At 30.9% G+C, this 10,126-nt stretch overlaps 1 long non-coding RNA gene across 1 annotated transcript; it reads right to left on the bottom strand.

The window, feature by feature from the left end:
* Positions 1–1,320: 1,320 nt before the first annotated feature.
* On the bottom strand, positions 1,321–4,954 carry LOC107614453 (uncharacterized). Its single transcript, XR_001614450.3, has 4 exons — positions 4,422–4,954; positions 4,218–4,310; positions 3,950–4,082; positions 1,321–1,537 (listed from the first exon to the last, which is right to left on the bottom strand). It is a non-coding gene; the product is annotated as an uncharacterized LOC107614453 (long non-coding RNA).
* Positions 4,955–10,126: the final 5,172 nt, after the last annotated feature.

The following is a 10,126-nucleotide window of genomic DNA, read 5'->3' as shown; positions in this document are numbered from 1 at the left end:
TTATAGCGTTTTTATCCTACCAAATCGAATTAGTTCATGTCAATTTATGCATATGATTGATTTAGACACACTAAATCGAACCAGGCTGTGTCAATTTACTACTATCACACAATGCACATAAGTTGAATGGGTTACATTCGATTTAGCAATGCATAAAATGATATAAGCTGTTTCGATTTATGTAGTTTCGTCTAACACTAGTAATTTGATACACCATATTTCAATTTACTACTAGAAAGCCTAATTCGAATTAGCTTGATTCGATTTATATAGATATATGCATGTGGACATGTATGTAACGTTTTCTGTTTTAAAACATTGATGTAAAATAACTTTTACACTGGTTTAATTATGTGCTTTACCTGAAATAAATATACATGTAGTGAACCTCTATTGAATCACAATTAGTAATTTATTTTTATTCTTTCACTTTCATTCTCTCGCTTTTTTCAAAATTTGTTCGATGTTTTTTAGTTCAAATCTTTAAAGTTTAGTATTATATCATGACACTACAAGAATATAGCCGATTAGCTACCACAAAAAGAGTCGTAAAATCGTCGCTAATCCGACGCAAAATATAATTTGTGACGGATTAGCTACCGCCTAGCTACTAATGCTTTCCTCGCTGATTACAAGTCGCAAATCAGTGAGGCAAACACAACAATCGCTAATTCATCAGAAAATTTTTTTGCTACCGAATAGATAGTCGCAAATCCATCACTAAAGTAAAAGTTAATTCCATAGAAGAAATAGACTAAACGGTAGTCGCTAATTAGCGACAAACTCTACTGCAGCAGACTCATCGCTAAATGCAAGCTAACTTCGTAGACAAAATGGAATGATTAGTTGACGCTAATTCGAGAGGAATTTTTCCAAACCTAATTCGTCGCAAGTTGTCCACTAATATGATCACAAATCTGTCACATTTTGTAGCAAATCTATAGTTAATCTTTAAAAATTCTTAATCAAATTTGTAGGAATTTTGTCGCTAAACCAAAGCTATTCGAAATGAGAAAGTAGAGTTATGAAATAGTCGCTAATTTGCTAGGAAATAATCTGTAGTCAATTAGTTGTAATACTATCGCAAAATGTCATCGCAAATTCCTTTTAAACTAGTAACAAATCGATAAGTATCTCGCACTACAAGAAAAACTGGGTTTTGCTATGCTTTTAAAGCATTCCAAATATGCAAAAAGTATAACGATATCTTTTCACCACGCTTTTTTAGAAACGTGCCAATTGAGTTAGTGTTAGCTACACTTCGAAAGCGTGCCAATAGGAGACATAACCACGCTTTTGACGGGAGAAAATAAGAAAGTATAAAAAGAATTGATTTTTTTATTGATTTACATAAATTCTTTACATGCTATAATTATAATTAAAAAAATTACAATTCTATAATAAAACTAATAATTTAATTTACATGCTGCAAATGTAATGCCAATATTTCCAGCTGAAATATGGAGAACAATGCTTGACCCATTTTTGGAGAATTTACCGAGAAACCATCAATTGAGTGTTGATTACCTCATCAGTTCTGCAGATTACGGAAAAGTAACATGAATCAATAGAAAAATGGAAAATTTTGTGTCCATACATGAGGTCATAGAACTATAAGCCAAACTAACCCATGATGAAAAATTCCATAAATGGATTTATAGAAGATGATCACCAAAGAAGTAGCAAGAAATTCAACAAAAAAGAAAAGAAAAGAATTTTCATAATTATAAAGAATCCAACAGTCAAAATCAAAGGCACTACACTACACTACACAACATCATGTGATTCTTGTTTGCACGCAAAAAAATTAATCAAGATAAACAACAGAATCAAATAGAAGAAAGCAAGATGAGAAATTAAAGTAGAAACTTTACCAAGAAACACAAACAGGATTCATTTTCAGCTCCTCTCAACAGAAGAGAACAGGGTGAGTCGAAAATAGCATGAGCCAGCAAATAGCTGAATAATTGATAAGAGACGTTGAAAAAAGAGAGTACAATAATTGACTATTTAACACTGACCAAAAATCAAAGAATTGATTCCCATTAAAAGAGATTGCATCAGAAAACAGGTTCAATAACATCACTCTACAGTAGTAATTTATGCAAGTTCAACCAACTAAATCAGTAGAGGATGTTAACCTTCTTTCCACGCCCTTGCCAACAACCTCATAAACCAAATAATCTTTTCTCAAAAGAATCAGCAAAGTTATCGTCTTTAAACAAGTCTTAAATATTCGTTTTAATTACAACCTTATACTTTTATAAAAATTCGAACATAACCTCCTCTAAAAATAGAACTTAGCCACCCATACGGGTTCCCTCTTTCTCAACATTTCACCAACCTTTTATCAGCAAGTACCATAACAATATATTCTCAAAATACTTGATAATAGTGTAAAAATCAATTTTTAAACCCTATACCCAGGGTAGTTACCAAAACAACATTGGCAGCCTAATTTCAATTTTGTTTTTAAAATATCAAATGAATTCGGAATTGCACAAACTTTATATCCATACAACCGTCTCGGATTAAGCTTTCTATTAAATGAAAAATCATAATTTTTTGCTTACTCTAACATCGGGAATAGAAGCAAAACCGTGACTGCTCTGCAGTGTCTTAAAATCAGAAAACAGCAGCATGTGATATTCAAAATTCAATATAAAATCCAAGTTAAATCCAACGACCTTAAAAATTAATGTGGTTCAACTTCACTCATACAGGTTTCTTTTCCAATTGGTTTCAGATCAATATCGTTTTTAATGAAGGAGTTATATAACTTATAAGTTGAGTAATTTTCTGCAGAATTCTGTTTAAAAGTTAATGAACATATCCTCTTCCAAATCCCATAACTTACTCATTAAAACATTGACAGCCCTGAAATTTAAATCACATATGCTAAACATACTTAAATTTCAACTCCAATTGGTTCCATCTCAATATCTATCCAGAATCCAAAGTTATAAACTCTCAAAGTTACTGATTTAAGGAAACAGAATCTGGCTTTTACTGCATAATGCATCATCTTTCAAAAATTCATATCTTTAAAACTACAAGTCCAACCGTTCTGAAATTTTACAGCATTAAAATAATAGGACTAAAGTTTCATTTAAAATTGGTTCCATTTCAAAATTCAATTCGAAACACTCACAGAAGAGCCAACAAGTTACTGCTGTTCTAAAAATTCTGCAGTAAAAATCAGATTCCACAACCATAACTCAAAAATTCACCATAAATCATATACTTAACAAAAATGTCTTAAATTCCCCAGTCCAGCTCCTTATATACCCAAGCTTAATCCATACTTGGTCTCACGCAATTCCAATCATCACAGAATTAGTTATAGCTTTTCAAAGTTACCGATTTCATTTAAAGATAATGCAGGAAATCAGATTTTTCAGTTTAATTTTGAAAATCACAACTAATTCTCCAGTTAATTCAAACTTCTCAAAATTAAATTCCAACAACGAATTTCATCCTAGTTTACTTAGCTTTTACTCTCTTATCATTTCGATTACTGTTGAATATCCGATTTACTTCCAAAGTTTCCATTTAATTTCAAAACTCAGATTCTCAATAATCAATTCAACATTTCAAGATTCATTCCTCCAAATATTCTCTAAACCCAACTCCAATCAATCACCAACTAAGTCCATTACAATAATCATATAACCAGTTTAATAACAAAAATTTCAAGTTAATCCATCAAAATACAGAATTCACAACAATCCCTCATCAAACAATTCATAAACCACGCATGATCAATTTCACAAAATCAACGAATTCAATCAAAGTTCCAACCAAAATCTCAATCATTCCAATCACAATCTCAGCCACAATTCAACATTCATATAATCAATCAATCACACAATTATTATACCTATTTGCAGTTATCCAATAAACTTTTTCAGCATTCTTAAATTAAAACCGTTTAAATTAAACCCCCTACCTCGATTAGCCGAAATTCGATAATTAAGCGCAGCAAACCCCTCTTTTGTTTTAGTTTGTAGCAGCAACAGACTCGAACCAAACTAGCAGCAGCAGCAACTCTAACAGTTCTTTATTATCATCAACACTATCTCCTATGATAGTTCCATCAGCAAACAGAGAAGGCAGGAGTTTTAAACAGAGACATGGGTTTTCCTTACCAGTACAGAAAAAGACTAAGGAACAAAATGGAAGTAGCGCAAATTCAAGAATGGAAACAGCAGAGTTACCGGTAAATTTGTCTTGGTTTCGGCAACGACGGCGACAACGAAAGAACACAACTCCTCTCCCTTCTCACATTCTGTTCGACGGCGTTCTCACTCCTTTCGACGGAGGCAGAAGCGGCAAGCAAGAATAACAATAATCAAAATAGGTCGTGAATGGTACAGAATTCAGAGACAAGGACAAAGGAGGCTGTGGTGACCGAGCAATACCAGGGCAGTAGCTGAAATAGTTCGCAGCAGCAACGCCGACGATGCTTCTCTGACGACAGACTCTCAATAGTGGCTCTATCAACGAAAACAGGGCGCAACAGCAACGGTGTGACCCCAATCGACGGCAGCGGCGGCGGTGGAGCAGGACGGTGCAAGAACGGACCTCGTCCTTCTCCTTCCAGGTTCGTTCTTCTGACAGCAGCGGCGGTTAGGATTCAGCGGCAGTGACTCCCTCAATGGCGACGGCGGCGGTCTAGGCGGAATCGGTGGTGATGACGGGAGCAGCCTTCCTCCCCTTCCTTGACTCTCGAGCTCTCCGTCTCCCTCTCTCAATCTCTCTTCTCCTTCCTCACCTCCGACTCTCTCTCAGTCACTCCTCCACCTTCACCTGAGGGCGACGGCGACGGCGACGGCGCCGACGACGGCGACGGCGCCGACGGTCTTCCCGGCGCCTTCCCTTCCATCCCGTCCCTCTCTTCTCCTTCCTCTTCTTCCCGTTTCCCCCTCTCTGTTTCCTGTTTCTTTTCTTCCCCTTCTACGTATGTTTTGCTTGTTTTGATTTAGGGATTAATGGAATTAGGGTTTTATTTGAAAACTTTAAGGTTAGGGTAAAATATGTATCAATAATATAATAATTTTATAAGGTATTTGAGATAAAATAACAATTAAGAAATTAAATATAATATTATAAAAATTATTTTTAAAATACGTAAAATTTTATTTATTAATATATCAATGAACTTAAATAATTATTTTTAATTTAAATTATAAAGTAAATATACTAATTAAATTTTATAAAATACAATTTAAACTCGAGAATATCAATTATTCAAATTATATGCTATAATCTTTCATAATCTTTTTATTACCAAAATTTTAATTTCAATTTGTATAAAATAACTAATTATAATAAAAATTGTACATACACATTAATTAACTTAAACTCAAAGTATTTATAAAAATTAATTTAATCATTCCTAATAAATTAATCTCTAAGAGCTCAATTTAATAAAATTAATCGTAATTTAATCATAATACAAATTTCTTAAATTAAATTATATAATATTTTTATTGTTGAGTTTTAATTTCAAATAACCAATTATAAAAATTTACACAAGAATATTAATTATCTTAACTCCAAATATTAATAAAACTAATTTGATTAATGTAACGGCCTGGCCCAAACAGATCGCGGGCCGACCCGACCCATAGACCACCCGACTCAAACGATTGGGTACGAGCCACTCAACCACCGACCCGGACACGCGTCATTGGCAGTTCATCACTACAGCTATAAGAGGAAACTTCGAGGAAGGTGGATCTGTTCTTACGGGATCCACTTCTGACACAGTATATATGGGGAGGGTCCTACTCCTCACCCAAGGTACGACACACATCACTTTATACCTTTTTCGCCTGCACACCTGACTGACTAGAGCGTCGGAGTGTCTTTGCAGGTGACACCCCCTTCTCCGCACGAAGAGCTCAGAACGTCGACTACTCCACCTCCAACCCAGTAACCCAGAACCAGGCGATTCTTCGTCTCACCAACTGAAGCTTCACTCCGACCCGTCTGGTACCGAGCAACCGAACAATTACTCTTAATAGATTAGTTTATAATATCATCTAATTATAATATCAGTAGATTTTAACACTAATATCAAAACAAATAACCTTAATCACAATACTAGCATTAAAATAGATCAAGTAAATTAATAAATTTTTAGTGAAATTTATATTTATATTAACAATGGTATATAATTAAAATATAATTAATTTGAAAAATAGAAAAAATAAAAAATAAATTAAATTAGATATTTTTGTATACTATATAATTAGTATTTGTCAAATATAATAATAAGAAGTGCAATGGTTGATTGGCAAGTGGAGGTTGTTTTTGCTCCAAGGTTCTTGGTTCGAGACCTGGTGGAGACATTTTAAAAAAATTTAAAAAAATTTTCATGCTGACCGGTTTCTTCCTTAAACAGTTCAAGGAGTAAACCGAACTGGATTGCTCCACCTGATGGAGACATTTTTAAAAAAAATTTCACGCAAACCGATTTGGTTAGACCGGTTTACACTGATTCTTGCCGATTTGATCCGATTCTTATCGGATCATACCGGTTTTCTTCCTTAAACGGTTCAAAGAATAAACCGAACTGGATTAGGATCCGATTCACTGGTTTTTTGCTCGAACCGATCGATCCGGTTTTATTTTTACAACTATGATAGCAAGTGTACATTTGTATATGTGTGTTATGATTATAAATTTGAATATGTTATTTGTAAAGTTTGATTATATGTATAAATCAAGTTTGTTAGTATTATTTATTAAATTTATATATATATATATATATATATATATATATATATATATATAGGTATTGATTACATCATGCATCAATGTATAACAAGATTTCAAATTCTCAATCTCAAATCTCATATATAGTATATATAATAGGGCTCATTTTAGTTTTTTCATGTAACGATAATAGAATTTTCAAATTTTGATTTAAAGCATTAGAAATAATGCTTATACGCAATTTTTTATTTGAAATAATAAAAAAAAGTTCTTATAGGTACGTTTTAAATTTTTGAAATTAAATGCTTTTTTGTTTTTTGAGTTACTTTTTTTTCTTTTGTTTTCAAATTTTCATTTTGATTTTTTTTAAAAGAATTTAAATTTTAAAAAATATTTTATAAGGTAGATAATATTTTTTTTAAAAAAATACGAAAATATTTATGTAAATATCAATGATCTTATATTAAAATAAATAAATTAAAATCATTTGTATTAATTTTTTAATGATTTTTTCATTAATTTTCCATGGATGTATATAGTGGTTAGTGATTAGTAGCAAGATGGACTAATATTTTTTCTGATAAATTAGTAACAACATGAAATAAGCGAGAAAAGTATATCAGTTGTTAAACGGTCACTAATTCCTCACTAAATAAGCTTTTGATTAGTGACTCAATTGCGACTAGTTACTTATAAAATTTTCTTGATCAGTTTTGGATTTGTTATAACTCTGCGACGGATTTCCAACGAGATTAGCGAGTAATTTGCTACAAAATAGGTAGGATATAGCTTTTACTTTGCGACAAGATTGCATTTGCCAAGTTGCTCGCTAAATTAAACTTGCGACAACTTAGCGACAAATGTATTTCGCCCGCTAATCAGCGACTTGAAATCAGCGAACAAACTGTGTCAGTTGTTAAACGGTCGCAAATTTCTCACTACTTAGGTTCTAGGCGCTCAATATCCGTATTTCCACTTTAGCGACTAATTAGCGAGGAACAGTTCCTTAGCTAAATGATTTATCTGTTGCGACGAGTTAGCGACGACTATTTTCTGTCGCTACTCTTATTTTGAATTTTACAATATTATGCGACAAATTAGCGAGAAACTAGTTGCTCGCTAATAAATAAAAACTTTGGTGACAAATTAGCTAGGAAATTATCCATCGCAAAATGCATTTCAATTCTTCGTGACGGATTAGCTAGGAACGTTGTTCCTCACTAATTAGCCATTTCACACAAAGTTTATTTAGCGACGAACTAGTGTGTGAATTGTTTCTCGCTAATTGTATATCAAACACTTGCGACGGAATAGTGACAATAATTTCACTCGTTACTTTACTTTTATTCGATTGAACCCCTAAGTGATTGATTTGCTAGAACATTGTCACTCGCTAATTAATTTGTGACAAATTAGTGAGGAAATTTTTCCCGCTCTTTTTTTAGTCACAAAAGTCAATTTGCGAGAAACAAACTTACTCGTAAATCTCTCGCTAATCAGTCGCTTTTCTCAAGTTCAGGTATTTTGTGACCGCTCATTAATTTTGTCGTTAGTGCGTCACTAATTCCTCGCAAGTTAGTGACGGATTAGTGACAAAACATATTTCTCGCAAAAATTCGTCGCTAATTTGTTAAATTCTTGTAGTATGAAATTATTTATCCTAAAAAAATAAAATTAATAATTAAAAAATATATAAATAATTATATTTCTAAAATTATAATATAACAGCACAATATTTACTATTTCTTGGATAATTTTTTTATGAAGTAAAATAATATATAAAACAAACTTGGAAAATGAATTCTTTGGTTATGACACAATCACTTTCTCCCATCAATATTTGCACTTTATTTTATTATTATTATTAGTAGATATTTCGTACTCTCACTTTCGTATTATTGGAAAATCTATATATAGCTTTGCCAGTCATGTAGGTCCCTGGAAATTCATCTGATTACTTTATTATTTAGTCAATCTAGATGATGAGGATTGCACCGGCCATATCATGTTATGAGGAACATTCTTGGATGAAAAATGTGTTAAAATGCTCACAAGCATTTTTTGTTGAACCGTCATGTTATGTTAAAAAATTGATGATATCTTATTAACTGATATTTCTTTTTAGAAATTACATTTGTGACTTCTAGTAATATGAGGATAACTAACCCTTGAAAATAGATTATTTCTTGTATAGTTAACCAATTTTTTTGTTTGTTTCTGACATATAAGCTTCAACGTTTTAAAACTTTTTGCTTATATTAATCCGGTGCAGGGGTTGTGTATTGCTAGTGGTAAAAATGGTGGGAATCGTCTTGCACCCGGATATTTTTATTAATTAATCACTAGTATAATCTTTATAATTTTATATCAACTTAAATGAAGATATTTTTATTTAATTTTACTGTTGTATAAGTAGTGAAGACATTTTCAATGGGTATATTATTATATATTTATATTTATATTATAAAAAATAAGTTATTTTAATTTGTTTATTCTTTTATTATGCGCGCATATATATATAAAATTATATCAAATCTTTTTTATATTAAAAAAACACAAATTAAAGACAAATATCTTTTTTAAATTAAAATATATAATATTTTATTCTAATAATGAATATATAAGAAAGTACTCAGAAAATATTATATTTATAATTAATTATAAAAATATAGAAATATTTATTTAAATTATTCATTAATATATATTATATATAATAAGAATATGAGAAAGGTTGATATACAAATGGCAAAATAAATAAGAATATTTGTTAGGGCAAAAAGCGCATAAAAATATAAAATATAATGGTGGTTAATTTATAATGTTTATGTACCATAATCCAAAACAAGATAGAGTATTAATAGGAGTGTATAGCACTACCCAAAAGATCATAAACCCTAACCTTTATTTTTTTGTAAGTTTTTTTTTTTTTTTTTTTTTTGAGAAGTTAATCCGATCTTTTGAGTATGATACATTCAAAAGGAGACAATTGTCCTAGCATATCTTTCAAAATTCAAATGATACACACTTTGTGGAGTTGGACTTAATAGTTGACTTGACTTAATTAGTACTTATTAGTTAACAGATATGGTAAAAACTCACCTTTCATCCATCCGTTATATAATTTTCGTTCAAAATCAATTATAATAAAAAAATTAAATAAATTTTTGTTTACAAATGTAAATTAATTTTGATGTATTAATATTATAAAATATTTTATATAATTATTTAAATTATATTTATTCTTTTAGATGGCTATTTATATTGTTAATATAAAAAATAGATATTTTTGTTGAATGACGTTTAACAATTAAATACTCGTGTTAGATTGCTTTATACTCATAGCACATCAAATTATTTTTTTATATAATGGACCAACTTTAAAATAGTCAGATTATTATTTTAT

This window comes from Arachis ipaensis, chromosome B8 (genome assembly GCF_059453495.1).
Source record: "Arachis ipaensis isolate K30076 ecotype BB chromosome B8, ASM5945349v1, whole genome shotgun sequence".
NCBI classification, from domain to species: Eukaryota; Viridiplantae; Streptophyta; class Magnoliopsida; order Fabales; family Fabaceae; genus Arachis; species Arachis ipaensis.
Note: the sequence above shows the minus strand (reverse complement) of the source record. Positions and strands in the feature narration are given on the sequence as shown.